We start from the raw sequence: 15,581 nt of genomic DNA, 5'->3' as shown, positions 1-15,581 counted from the left end.
CAGAGGGCGAACAATGCCCCTAAAAATGCGTTATTACAGGGTTCGTACAGAGTTTTTGGATCCGAAATTCAAGACTTTTTGCAGACTTTTTTGCCAAAACAACAATTTCTTTTTCCAGACTCGAGGTTATCAAATAGGTGATCAGTAGAGACCTTAAAAGACGCAAGGAACAAAGCCTTTTTCGTGCTGGGCTGCAAACATACGGGCGAGATTGAATAAGATTTGTCTAAAACAAAAAAAAAAACTTATAAAGCACTTGTTGTAGCTTAAGCTTAGCTTAAAAAAGGAAAATTTAAGACTTTTTTACCATTTTTGCCAAGCTTTACCTCTATTTTCCAGAATTCAAGACTATGTACGAACCCTGCATGTGCGTACGAGGGGGGCTATCATTAATATGAATTCCATATAATGAAAATGCCGGTAGTAACACTTTTTCAAAAGATAACAAGTAATAGATATTAAACCCCGCCTTAACCCTCTAAGCCCCATATCGACATACAAATTCTCCACACCGATCTCTATACATCTCCTTACAAGCTCTTTGAGAAGTAGTTGAAATAATTTGACAAACGATCAAAGCTTCTTCCCTCAAGTGATCATTTTATTGATTCTCATAACCTTGTCTTGATTATTTTTTGAAATTGTTAAGAGAAACTTTATGTTCGTCACTTTTGGGAGTTAAAGGTAACTAAGACCACCTTGCCTCGGTTATTTTGAGGCCAGTAATTCACGGTCCTTGACGATCGCATTGACAAGCTCCCATCATAATATGTGAAATCTTTCTGACAAATTCATGCATGCAATAGCTAAGAGAAGTTTAATTTGCTGCGCGGGCAAAACTATTCGACGAAGACATTTTCAAGTAACCGAACGAAGCAGCTTGGTCCTGAAATCTTATATACTATCCACTAAGTTAAAATCAATGTTTTCTGGAAAAAGTCTTTCCATCCAGCTCTGTATGGGGGCGTTTTGTACCAATTGTCCGGTAAAACAAACAGAATTTTCGCGAGAAAATTTAAATAGAAAGACGCCAAGACAACAATCTTATTTCTCAATTTCCCACTACATGTAACCCGGAGCCTCCTTCATCGTTTTGGTGCGCTTTTTGAGCTAAATACATTTTGTCCCGCTTGAGAGCTCGAGTCACGGAACTCGTCCTTCACGACTTTGTGAAATAAGCACTGCCATTGGGAACCGTTTCATTTCTACCTTTTCTTTAAAATTCTGTTACTGGTGGACGCTTTGTCACGGAGTTTTGTGTTACTTTTCGCGCGTGACATTTTTTGACCTTAGATGTAGCCGATCACGTTTCGAACACGTGATCATGTGACACTTTGAACGGAGTAGTTTTTCGATTTAGAGAATTGTAATTTTGTTGAAGGCACGTGTATCGGTTTAGAAGCCCGTTACCTTTGTGGAACCCTATCGTTTTTGACAAGTGTAATGGAATAGAAGCCCGTTACTGTAAGAGATCTATTGGTTTCGAATAAAATCTATCACACGCTTCTGGTTCATTTTTCCTTGGTTAAATTTTCCCTGTAAAGGAAACAAGCCTTAAAGTGTTCTCTTAAACGTCCGCTGTCATTGCTAAAGGCAACCAAACAAAAACAATTTGTCCTGTCCAGCCAGATCTTTTTGGGTCGCACTACGTCAAATACGTCCAGCAAATTAAACTCCTCTCCGCCTCCTGTGACATAATATACTGACACACCAAAGTAAATACTACTACATGCTCAACGAATTCTTACTACAAGAACGATTCGTATCGACAGTCACAACTGAAGATGAAAAGGAAGCTAGATATATAGTTTAATGTACTCTATCAAGCCTATGATGTTTTGTATTTGCTTGTTTACTTTCCTATTAAACTAACAATTTTTTTTCCTTTTAAAATTAGCCTTTACTATTTCGTGCTAAAAAGCAATAAAATTATCTATAACCTTCAAGTCTAACAATACTACTTTCAACTGTCCCAAAGAGAATCAGACATTGACTTATATATTATAGACAATAAAATCTGAAATCTGAGATCCTATACTACTTGCAATTTGTTGTGTTTTATAGCCTATCATCAGTTTTCCTGTTTACTTTCCAATTGCAAACAATGAAATTTTCTGGGACAATTTTTTTTTTCTCTTTTCCATTTTATTCCCACTTTTTTTATTGCTCTGGTAATGGTCGGAAGTAGGAACAATTACTTCAAAAAGCCTTTGCCCTTTGAGATTTACCGGACAATATTATCACAATACATTAATAAAAACAAACGATTGCATCGTATATCAATTAATTGTTTAAACGTACCTAATTATATTGATACTAACTTCAAGTGACACTGCCACATGGAATAAGACGTTAACTCGTGCATAAAAAGACGAAAATTTTGGACTTCTCAGAAGTCACTGAGAAACAAAAACAAAAATAATTAATGTGCATATTTCATTAACTGAAAAAATATTTTAAATTGTGCACGTATAGCGCAAAGTATCCACAAAGTCTCCAGAATTGCCCGCAAACACACAACTACAGTTGAAGATATCCTTGTCTAATTTTTTGAATATTTAAGCTAAATAAAGGCAATTGCAACTAAACGTCTAGGAATAGTTTAACTTTTGTTAATTATCCTAAAGCTCTCCAGGCGTGCGTACCTGGGTCCTCCCTTAAACCGATAGATTAAAAAATAGCTTAAAAATAGTACAAACCCCTTTTCCACTACAAAAAGCGGAGATTTTTAAGCTAGAACGGCAGAAAGAAACAACCGCAACGAAACATGTTTAATGTAATTATCAGAGACCATCTTAGGAATTGGAGGGAACACCAGGTAGTATATATTGTATACTCTACACCGCAATCCCCATTTCAGTTTCCTTTACTGTCTGGAAATAAAGGTTTTAAATTCACCGCGGCCAAACGTCTGAGGCGTTTTTTATACATACAAAGTATGATTTTATTAACCATGATGTGGAAAGACGTGCAATGATGTATGAAACAGTTACACCTTCATCAAAATAACGGATTTCATTTTTTGGAAAATATTCCTCGCACGAAAAAAAAATTCACAACAAGCCCGCAGGTTTTCCAATATTTAAAACTTTTAAAACTAAACTTCCACAATTCTAAACAGTTTCGTAAATCAGCCGCACATTGGTCAATAATCAGTCTAAACACAGTGAGTGCCTTAGTGATAATTTTGTTACGTTTTTTTGTAAGTCTTACTATCTTGGCCGCAGTCAGGAAATAAGGTCCCATTTGCACTAACCTTAATAATGGCCAGTGAAAACGACGAGCGGAATGGCCATTGGGATTCTTGGCATGATGATGGCTGGCCGTTCCGTAGGGCTACTTCTTATATACATGTTCTCAGCAGTACTGCTCGTCTAAACATTGTGATATTAACGCCAATTCGAGTCAGTTGTTCCACCCTAACCCACACTAAACCCAGTTACACGAACATTGAAAACGTCATGAAAGTACCTTAAAAGTTGAGAGGTGCGTTCATCACGTCGTACCTTAAAGGACCTTAAAAATGGAAAGGTGCGTTCATCGTCAACGAATTCGAACGTGTCTGAGCTCTCCTCAAGAGAATCAATTTCCATTTGGTAAGATAACTCAACAGCAGCAAGAAGCTGACTATCAGCAATAAAACGCTTGTTGAGTGTGGACGTAGTGCCCTTAAACACAACTTGGTGAACACCTATGCTAACGTTGTTTGACTCTTCTTCAAGCAACAATAGTGGGCACGCTTTAATCTGGGACTCACTCATCTTTCTAATCCCTTCTTTATCCTGGAATTCTTCTACATTCTGAACGTAAGTGATCAACGCAATTCAGTATCCTTTACCGAGGACCTAAAATCTGGAATTCGTTGCCTGTTTCACTAATTAGCTCTCCTTCTATATCTGTTTTTAGAAAAAATTTAAAGAATTATCTCACTGATAGCCGATCTGTCGTTTAATTTTCTGACCTTGCTCACTCTGCACTCAGCCATGAACTTAGTTCACTAGGTAGTTGAAGGAAACCTATTAATATAAGCTTCAAGCTTCGTTAGGCTTCCTTGTCACATTAGTTTTATAATTTAATTAACACCTTTTGTTCATGTTGTGTAAGGTTTTGTGAGTGACTAAATAAATAAATTAAAAAAAAAAAAACGTATCTAAATCAAACTCTCGTCGTTTGAACAAGGACAGGAAGGTTAAGACATGCCTCATGACCTCACTTGAACGAATCAGTGCTTTAACTGCTAGATGTACTACTGCATCCGTGGATTTGAGGATACTCGACTCGGGTGTAGAAATCACACCAGAAACGGATTCCATTTCCTTGTCTTTTCTCAGTTCATTAAGGATCTCTGTCCAGGCAGGATTGGGCTCTTTGTTGCCCTGAAAATCGTGTTTGACACACGTCGCTGCATTGACCAAGGTAAGGGGCTGATAATACAGTTTTTTTACCACTTTTGCAAGAATTTCTTTGTCATCAGCACCGGAGACCGCGGCTAACAAAGATATAGCATCACTTGGTTCCATTCCTTGGCTAATCGAGATATGACACGTGAAAGAATCCACGGCAAGTTCAGGGCCAACTGTGTCACAGGTTGTGATAAGCAATTGTCCCATTTTCCATTGCGGATTACCAACCTCTGGCACTGAATTAAGAATGCTTCGGATACCGGTTACATTATAAGATGGATTCTTTCCTGGATCAGATTCTTCAGCCTGGTTATTTTCTCGTCGGACCTTATTTCCTCCGATACAAGGATCTTGTTAACTTCAATTCCTGAGCACTTGATCTGTTGGGAAAATGAGGTGTACGATTCGAAAAGGCTCTCAGAACTTTCGGCATTAAGAAACATAACAAATGCAGGGGTGTCGGAGATTTTCGTTGCATCGTAGTGAAATCTCTCAGCTACTTGTCTTGCAAGCAGAGACTTGCCACTTCCAGATATTCCTGATATAATTAGACAGCTTAGACCGTTTCCATTGTTCCTTTTCAGCGTTTTAAGCTCCCGAAGAATTTTTTCTTTATCACTATTACGACTAATGATTTCTATTGGAGGTCTAAACGGAAGACGGCAAAACGAGGAGACATCTTTCTCATGCTCGTATTCAACACTTTGCAGTTGTTTTTTGCAACTTCACCCACCACATACGGTAAACCAGATTGTTGCCGCATCAACCTTTGTTGCATCATTTCTTCAATTGGTGATGTTGAGAGGTCAAGAGTTTCAAAAGCAACCTGAACTTTCTGAACAATGCGTTCAAACTCTGCCGGCCGCTTGCAGACGCCCCTGTGCGTTCTTCACGGTTTCATTGCGAACTTCTCTGAGATCGTTAACGGGTAACCTTACGGATAAACTTAAGAGGGAGCCAATACTTTTGGACTGAACAATAGCGTAATAGAGTATAGTGCTATCCCACTCTTCTCTATTACCATTCACCATCGTAGCGAGCAGATATCTTCTTTGGCCGTCTGGTCTTGCCGATTCGCAGAATTCTCTTCCATTCTCAGGGGTATCGAGCCAATCTCCAAGCCTTTCTTTAAAACGAATATCCTATTCCCTTTTAAAGATCACTCGCAGACCCCAGGGCACAACATCAAATACAAGGTAACACAAACGGGGGTAGTCAACTTGTTCTGGTGTACATTCTGTAGAGAAATAACGATTGGCATTAGCCTAAAATTGGCTAGTAACACAGAACAAGTAAGAAATGAAGTGATTAATTGAATAGGAGTAGTTTAACAAGAAAATGAATACTAGCGTTGGAATAGGAAGATATTACTCAGGTAATAAAAGCTACAAACTAGAGGTTACAATCGCACATTTTCGTGATTTTGGGGGTCCGAAAATTCTGGGTTAATTGGAGCGGTTTCAAGCACTAAATTAAGCTGTGAAAAAAACTTATTTTGTATCTGTCTTGGAGTATAGGCAAGATCTTTGACCGATGAGGAAATCACTCAGCCGTTAATGCATTTGTTTCCCGCTATGGTCTGTAAAATACGGCCCTTAGAATTTTTAAATTCCAATTAAAATTATTTAGTCTTTGACCGTACCAAAATTTTTTCCACAACAGAATTCTGTTTAGCTGTTCTCTACATGGCAAGTAACCTAAACATCTGACCGTCCGTTCTGGCCACGACTCATGCGCGCATTGAATGCGAACCACGCCAACGGGAAATTTTAGGTGAAATTAAGTGACGTCACACACAACTACCTTGTTTTCACACTTTAAAACAATGGCTACACTTGAAAATTACACTTGTAATGTTTTATTAAATGGACCCCGGGTATCTACTCGAGACGACGTATTGATGAATAAATCTCGCAATAGAATATGAGACGAAATATGACTATAACCCGGAAAAAATAACAATTTTTACCGCATTTATGACCCTACTTCAAACACTAACTTCGCGGGGGCGCAAACATTTGGGGCTGGTTGCGTTCGTGGGAATACAACTTATTCTCTTTTCTTGTTCTAATGTTGATCATTTGAATGAACTCTCCATTGATTTCCAGCAAGGCAAAAGATCAAATCTCTCAGGCTGTACATAGTTTCTTTAAGATTAAGCAAAACTTAAGTTTCTTTTTACGAATACAACGTTCTGGAACCCAGGATTTACAACAATTAACCGGCGCTACCATCGAACACTGTCCTCCTTAGGACCACCTCCTCCTCTTTAAATGTTTTGGACAAACACATCAGCAATTTAAGATTAAGTTAAGCATGGTAGGTTTCCTAATTAAAAAGAGGTTAAATAAAGACAACTTTTACCTTCAATAAATTGAAGAGATACAAGTTCCTTCGTACTTCCACTTGAAAAATGTACTTTTTCTCTGATAATTTGGAGTGGAATAGTAGGGAGGTTGAGTGATTTAATTAAATGCCGCCTCAGCTCAAATGCAGATCGAAGAGAAGTCTGGGTATGAGACGTAGGCCTGAGGCCAATGGGCAATTTCATTGCACAACATTCTGACATCATCAACGGCAGAACGGACTTGTTCAATAACACCATGACGAGGGCAGTCGGAGTAAAGGATGGCATAGAAGAACATAGCGCAATCCAATTCTTCTGTCGTCCCATATTGATCATTGTGGCAAGCTGACGGGGAAAATTTTCGATGATTTCTCGGAGATTCTAAATTGTAGAAGTCCTTTCCATTCCGAGGTGTATCCATCCATTCCCCAAACAACTTCCTGTACTGGTCGTCCCATAGCTTTTTAAATATAATTCGCAGTCCCTGGGCCACGACAACAAAGGCAAGTTAACAAAGCTTGAGGTAGTTACGCTGTTCTGAAGTGTAATCTGTGAATAAATATAACAGTTCCGTTTCAATTCTGATAAGTACACAGTCCCTTGAGTGGAATGTTTGGAATTATAGCAGGTTAATCGAGTGGCCATTTCTTACTCCAGAATAAGGTCAATCGAACGCACTCTTATCCGCTACGTAAAAACAACTGAGAATTTACGATCACAGGCTTTAAATTTAGCTTACAACCAGGAGATCACTTCTTAGTGAGTCCTTAATCTCAATCTGAAGGCCATGCTTCATTTTCTAGCAGCTATATTTTAGATCTCTAAAACAGTTTCTTGTGCTTTCGAACTTCCCGGACGATTTGCTCCTACTGATACTTCTCTTTTCAAAATTGTTTCTCCCTTTACATTTACATACAATTCTTTTTACAGATCACTGTACCACGTAAAATGACGTTATTGTTATACCTAAACCTGTTTGCTGTTTTTCTGATAACCCAACCAAAAGTACGGAAAGTGGTTCCCTTGAGTCTACAATAACAATGAATAAAGTACAGAAAACAGAAATTAAAACTACGTAAATCCCATAACCTTTCCCAATACGCAGTGTAGTATTGCTAATGCGCCACCGAGGCTAATGGTCTAGTCAAACACGAGCACTACTTCCTTCGCCGCTACACTACAGAAAACACCACTTCAACTAGTCACATGACCCCCGACTTCCCGCGCTGGGGGAAGTCCCGGATGTACACCACATCCCTCCCTCTCTTCACTTGCAAAGTCTCACTACTACTAAATAACATGAAAATATCAACAGTGTCTTTTAAAGGTACAACTGATACAAATTAACACTTCTGAGGCACAGCCTTATCAAAGCTGCCACTGTCATAGCAAAGTAACTGTCCTCCTCAGGTGGTAACATAGTCACTAAGTCTCTCGGGGGGTCGGGTCACTCGCCCCGATTTCCTTGGTAACAGCTGCTCCTGATTTGGACCATCAGATGGACTAGCCCCTCCTCCTGTCTCCAAACTGGGTGTGGTTTCTTGTCCTAATGCGTGCGCACTAGGTACTGCTACAGGACCTGCAGGCTGCTGCTCCTGGGGCTCCCTGTCCGGAATCACAAATCGCTTGACATGTTGAATATTACGCCTGTACCTTGCGCCTTGGGGTAACTTCAGCTGGACCTGATCCCCATAGCGATCCGTTACTTGGTATGGCTCTTTTTCATAGTGTGAAGACAGCTTATTCTCCTTCCTCTTCTCCAGCAACACAAGGTCTCCTTCCGGTACACACTTCTCTGCTGCGTGATGTCTCTTGTCAGCATAATCTGCACCTATCTGCTTCTTTTCCGCTTCACGATCTCTGGTTTGCTGATATCCCAGCTGTTCAGACTCCTCCAAACCAGCAACCTCTGGCAATTTAGTAGACATTTTCCTCCCATAAAGTAACTCAGCGGTTCTCGAACGTACTTCAAACTCTTCCTACCAAGCTCTTTGGATCGAGATTGTAGACGCAAATAAGAAAAAGAATATTTGTGGTTATAGACAGCATGACAAGGCTGATGATTTCCTTAATTATCTTTCCTCGTCAATAGAATTATATTCCTCGAGAAATAGAAACATTTATTCAATGGGAGACTTTAACATTGACCTTCTTAAATTTGAATCTTGCTCTTACTCTAAAGAACTGCTAGAATTAACTCAAAGCTTTTCACTATTACCAGCTGTCGATAAGCCCACGAGAGTTTATGGAAACTCGGCTACGGTAATCGATAATATTTTTTCAAACAATTTAGAAAACAGCCTCATATGTGGCAACATTGTAACCGACACCACGGACCACTTCACCCAGGTCTGTTTTGTGGCAACTCATCCTAATCCATTGAACTACTCAAAACAAACGAAAAAAATCCGTGACTACTCCAGTTTCAATGCTAACAGGTTTCTCTCTGAACTGCAAGAAATAGAATGGAGTAATTCTTCTGACAATGACGCAAACAAGTCGTTCACAACTTTTTACAAGAAAATAAACTGCTTGGTAAACAAGCATGCCCCAATGAAAACTCTCTCCAAGCGCAGGGGAAAAATATTATCAAAGCCATGGATTACCAAAGGTATTAGAACTTCAATACGAATAAAAAATAACCTTTTTTTTAATGCTGATTGGGAATATTATAAATTATACCGAAACAAAATAACGTAACGCGTCAAAGCAAGAAAAATTATTATGAACGTTATTTTGAAGAAAACATTAACAACTCTAAAGAAACGTGGAGAGGTATAAATGATATCATCTCAAGAAAGGCAAAAAGTGATAAAAAGCCAATACACCGCCTTGTTAACTCCAATTCGGAGACGATATACAACCCAAAGGAAATAAGTAATTCTCATAACACGTTTCTTGCAACTGTTGGACATAAGTTGGCTTCTTGTATCCCTTCCTCGTCGCCAGATCATGATTTTAGTACTTTTTTAGATCCGCCAATACAAAGTTCTTTCTACTTTGACCCTTTTGTCCCTGCAGAAGTCGAAGATGAAATCAAAGAGCTCCCAAATAACAAAGCCTATGGACCCTATTCATGCCCAGTCAGTATTTTGAAATTGTCCAGCCATATTATCTCTCAGCCCTTAGCTCAAATCTTTAATGTTTCAGTATCCTCAGGCTCTTTCCCAGCTAAACTTAAAACCGCCAAAGTAGTTCCAGTTTTTAAATCAGGAGATGAATCTAAGCCTGGAAACTATCGACCAATTTCTTTGTTATCAATTTTCAACAGAATATTTGAAAAGCTGGTTTATAAAAGACTTATTAAGTTTGTTAATAAACATAATATATTATATTCATCACAATATGGATTCCGCAGTAGGCATAGTACACAGCACGCAACTCTAGCAATCCTAAATGACATTCTTTCTAATTTTGTTAAAGGCCAATTCACTTTTTGTTTATTTATTGACTTGAAAAAGGCTTTCGACACGGTTAATTATGATATTCTTCTCTCAAAACTAAAAAATTATGTCTTCAGAGGAGTGATGAATGATTGGTTTAAGTCGTACTTAATTGGTCGTAGACAGTATACGACTCTAAATGGTTATATTTCTGATTCTCATCGAACCCTTTGTGGAGTACCACAAGGTTCCGTTCTGGGACCCTTGCTTTTTCTCTTGTGTACTAGAAATACGTAAATCGCAGGACCTCGAGAAGGACTTGGGGGGGAACGGCAAGTAAAGCGGAGAAGAAAATTTGTCAATCAAAAATCGTGAGCTATATACAGAAACATAACAAAACTGTTACACCTAAAATGAAAAGAAAAAGAAAAAAAAGAAGAAAAGAAAAGAAAAGAAGCGAAGAGAAAAAGGTACTGCCCAGAATCGAACTCGGGCCCTTCGGTGCACCGGGCGAAAGCTTTACCACTTGACCACATGGAACACACACGTAGATTTTGGGAATTTTTATTATTAAAACCTTCGAGCCTTATTAAACATGAGTTCAAAGATATTTTTCAGAAGAATGACTGCAGTTTGGACAGTGAAAACCCAACGTAAATGCATTTCATCGCATTTGCATGTAGAGAATGGAAGCCCAACAGTCTAGGACGATACGGTACAAACTCGTCTGCGAGCAAAACGTGTTTTGTTGCCGCGATGGGGCAGCACTAAAACACGGAATCCGGATTCCGGAAACGGAAACGGAATCACGGAAACGGAAACGGAAACAGAATACGGAATCAAATATCGATGATAGAAAATTAAAGAATTTCACAATACACAATTTAGTACAATCCAAAGAGAATTTGTCTTAGTTTTCTTGGCAGTTCCCTTAAATATATTCTTGTTATTGTGTCTTGATAAGGTTTGCCGTAGTGTGGGTTACTGCACTGCAAGGCCGATGAAAGTAATTTTACGAGTAATTTTTATTCACGAGTTCATGGGTTGAATAATACAGTTAAATATTACTTTTGTAGCTAATTGTCAAGAATAGTCGAAGTTAGCCTCAGACCACACCACGTGATTGTCCCCAAACTGAATACTCCACACATGACAGACCGGTGACGTGACCACAGTTCCGATAGGCTCCTGCAATAAGTTAAACTTTTTCGCCAAGCTGAATACTGATGGAATACTGGTGTACCGGTAATTGAGTTTACGTGGACGTCCGTATTTTTGTTGAAGAGGCTTATTAAACATGGCGCATTATTTTGATGTAATCGGTTGCGGAATCAAGCAAATGCATGCACAATTCTCTCTTCTCTTTGGACTCCACAATGCCATGGTCTCTTGAGTAAGTTGTCTTGATAAATAAAACTGAACACTGTTGAAGACAACCCAGAAAAGACACTGAGAAAAACTTGACGGCGACGCCTTTCAGTTATGTAAACGACGCCTCAGACGATTCAAACGAAGTCTGTCTCCATATAACTTACCTTTTTCTTAAGGCACTAGTTTTTGTCAGTCACGTTTTTCTCCTCGCTTTGCTGTCCCATGAGAATTTGCATTCATTGCCAACAGTGGTATCAAGCGTCTTTTCACCGGAATCGACTCCTCGAGGGACACAGCAGTCTCCTCTCCTGTACTCAGCTAATTTTTCATTTGTGCCTTTTTTTTATCTGTTTATTTATTTCATTGTCATTGCTAATATTATTTTTTTCAAATCGATCGCTTGGAACCTTCTTTCACAGATTCCGTATTCCGTTTCCGTTTCCGTTTCCGTTTCCGTTTCCGTGATTCCGTTTCCGTTTCCGGATTCCGGATTCCGTGTTTTAGTGCTGCCGTTGGTCATTGATGGGAATTTGAAATTGCTTTCAGTCGAATGTTGCCTAGAAACAAAAATGCGCCGTGACGTCACTACTGTATGACGTCATGGCGGACACCATCGGATATATACAAGTAAAGATGAAAGCTGCGACTTTGAAGCTCGCTAGATTATAAACTCACTTCGCTCGGCGCTTCGCGAGGAATTAATGATCTATATAAATCCTCAAATAAGCTTCAATTTTACCTGGTCGCCGATGATACTAGTTTAACTTATGCAAACGGCGATCTTAAAAAACTTGAAACTGAGATAAACGAAGAACTTTTCAAAGTATACTCGTGGCTAGTTGTCAATAAATTAACCTTGAATATCGAAAAAAACTAAGTATATCATCTTTCGTCCACGCCAAAAGACTATTCCTTTTCATCCTAATATCAAAATAATTACTTCGGCGGAGCACGAAGTAAAGGATTCGCGACGCTCAGGAATGTATCAAAGTTACAATTTTTTGACGAGATTGGGCATGCAAAGTCTGTAGGTTTTCAGTTTTATTCGGCTATTTGACGAAGTAAGAGCCGAATTAGTTCGAGATATCTCGAGATAACTTCGATTTCTTTGATTTCTTCTTTAACTTTTTCGAGGAAGAAAGAATTATTATTTTGGCTTCCCCGGGGTTTGAACCGACTCACCTGTGTGACCCGTCAGGTCAGAGGAGACTCTAAGTCGAGGGATTAGCCTATTGCGCTACTGCGACCCAAGATAGTGCAGGATATGAAAAATAGTTATGAAATTACGCACTAGTTTCAGGACAAGATTGGGCGTGCAAGTTCGCGACTTTTCGGCTTCTTTCGGCTATTTCACGAAATGAAACCGGACTACTTTGTGATATCTTGAGATCACTTCGAGTTTAGTCTTTAATTTACTCGAGGAATAAATAGAGGATATTACGTGGCCGCGCAGAGACACGAAATTTCTCTTCGGGTGTTGAAAAACATTTCACGAGTGAGCCCTCCTCTCGAACTGCTTTATGATCAATTTAAAGTTACAAAATGCTGCACAAAGACATTTTGTCTTTGTTGAGTGTTACGTAGTAAAATTGCTTTTATGCGTTGCGTGACTTTCTCGAACGTTCTCTACTTTTTTGGATTATTCATGAATAATAATTAGGGCATGTTTACATTTCAGCATGAGTCAGCAGATTTGCATCAGTTACTGAAATCATAAAATATGTCGAGAGGCTACTACTATTCGCCCGTTTAGTATTTTCTAGAACCTTATGTCAAAAGGTATACAAGTTCCAAGCGAGGTCTTTTGACGACCTAAGTTTTTTTTCCCACGAGCTGGACTGCTGTGTTTAGTCAAGTGTGACGAAGGTCGATTTTTCAGTTCTGTGTTTACAAGTTGGCGGAAGCCGTAAGATATCTGAAGTTCAAGTGAGATTTTGTTATTATTGTTAGAGGTTGTTTAGTTGTACTTAAGTTCAAGTCAAGTTTGTGTTGGCGGATGCTGTGTCAGTAAAGCTCTGAAAAGGCTATGCTCCCTTGGTATTAAACTTCCTTGTGTTAATCCGACATTCCTGCGTGCTGATAGTCAGTGAATAATTATCCTCAAAACATTCGAACTCGTAACAGTCAATTCCATGCTCATCGTAATTGACTCCTTACCCATACCTTACATATCTTTAATCAGTACATGAGACTGCTATGCTGTTTTTGAAGCCTGCTGTGACTAAGAAAAATAGAGAATTCTTTTTTCACTGTTTGTTTTGTTAGACTTGTTATTCACCGCCGGTAACCTCATATTTGACTTAGGTCTAAACGTTTAGACCCTAGTCAAATTTAGAAGGATTTGTATGGAGTCATCAGAGCATAACTGGGCTAATATCTCAGAGAATATTTGTCCCGAAATGCTAGTTTTTGGCAAGTAGGCCTCTTGGATGTTGCTCTTTTCAGAATATCCAGACAAATCCCATAACTTCACAAATTAACACCTCACTCTTGCCATTTCATTTCATTTCTTACTATTCCTCCGCATTTACAATTAATCAGTTCCACAACAACGACGCCGAAGTGTACGCTCCGTAGCGTCTTGTTAATAATAATTCAAATACCAGTCAACCGTTAGAAATGAAAAATTATATTAGATATCTTGGTATACTCATTGATTCGAACCTTTCATGGAAATTTCACATAGATTACGTTTGTCAAAAAGTCAGTAAAACAATCAGAATTATCGCCAAGCTCAGACATTTTGTTCCCCGTCATGTACTTCTCACTTTATACCGCTCTTTAATTTTGCCTTATATCAGTTATGGTATCTGTGCGTGGGGTCATGCTGCTGAAACGCATCTTCATAAACTACTGGTTCTCCAGAAGAGAGCCCTTAGGCTAATGTTCTTCGCTGAACCAAGAACTCATGCAGTTCCGTTTTTTTAGAAACAAAACAGTTGCCGATATCGTTCTTGCTATTTGAGCAAATGAGCCTTTTAATGTACGACGTCCATAATAATCTCACTCCTGATAACATTAAGAATATGTTCACGAAACTGTCTTCTGTCCACAGTTACCGGACTAGATCTGTTACTAATGAAAATTACTATGTTGAACAAGTTAGAACTGAAAATATGAAGCGAGCCTTCTCTATTTCCGGTACTTTAATTTGGAACAGTATTCCACTTTCTATGAAAACACTTAAAAAAAATCAATTCAAAAGCGAACTAAGGAGAAAACTCTTTGAAATACTGGAAAAAGAGGACGACTATATTAGAGTTTCTGATATTACAGGGCAATTCTCAAAATCGTAACATGGTGTGCTTCCATATGAAGTACAGTCTGCCTTCCTGTCTCACTCTGGCTATAAACCACACGACAAAGTAGATTGCTTCTAGGATTGTTCGTTTAACATATATATTTAACAGTTAATGAATGAGGCTGAGTATCTTATCAAGGGTTATGGAGATCGAGGAGGGTGTTATTCGTCGAGGCCGTAGGCCGAGGCGGATAACACCCTCCTCGATCTCCATAATTCTTCATATGATACGAAAGCCGAATTCAATAACTGTTTTATTATTCATTCAAAATAATTCCTAGTTTGAAAACATAGCTAAAACATGCTTACCTCCATCGATCCATCGATGTTCAGTTCATCTTCGATAGTGTACGTTTAGGTTTGTCCAGCTCCGCAAATATTCTCCAAATAGCAGATGTCGCCCTTCGAGTTGTCTTCTTGCTGTTCTTGCCATGTTTTTAGCTATTTTTCGCCTAGTTCTTACTCTTGAAACGAGTGAAATGTCCGCCATTTTTTCACGTTCACAACCAAAACAACTCAACCTGGTGCCCAGGTCTTCTCGGTTAACGGTGCCTTAACCTGCGAAAACGCTTCATTTTTGACGTCATTTCCTCGTTAAAGTCAAAATTATTCCAAATTTGGTCATCAGTAACTGGTTATGGTGAATTAAACGTGTGCTTTTAGCCAATCAGAATCGGGGAAATATTTTGAATTAATAATAAATATATTTATACAATTTTCCTTTTTCTCTTGTACCCGCCTCGAATAGCCTTCGCTAATTGCGGGCACAAGCTTTG

Source organism: Porites lutea, chromosome 5 (assembly GCF_958299795.1).
Source record: "Porites lutea chromosome 5, jaPorLute2.1, whole genome shotgun sequence".
NCBI lineage: Eukaryota > Metazoa > Cnidaria > Anthozoa > Scleractinia > Poritidae > Porites > Porites lutea.
This window is presented reverse-complemented; position numbering follows the sequence as displayed.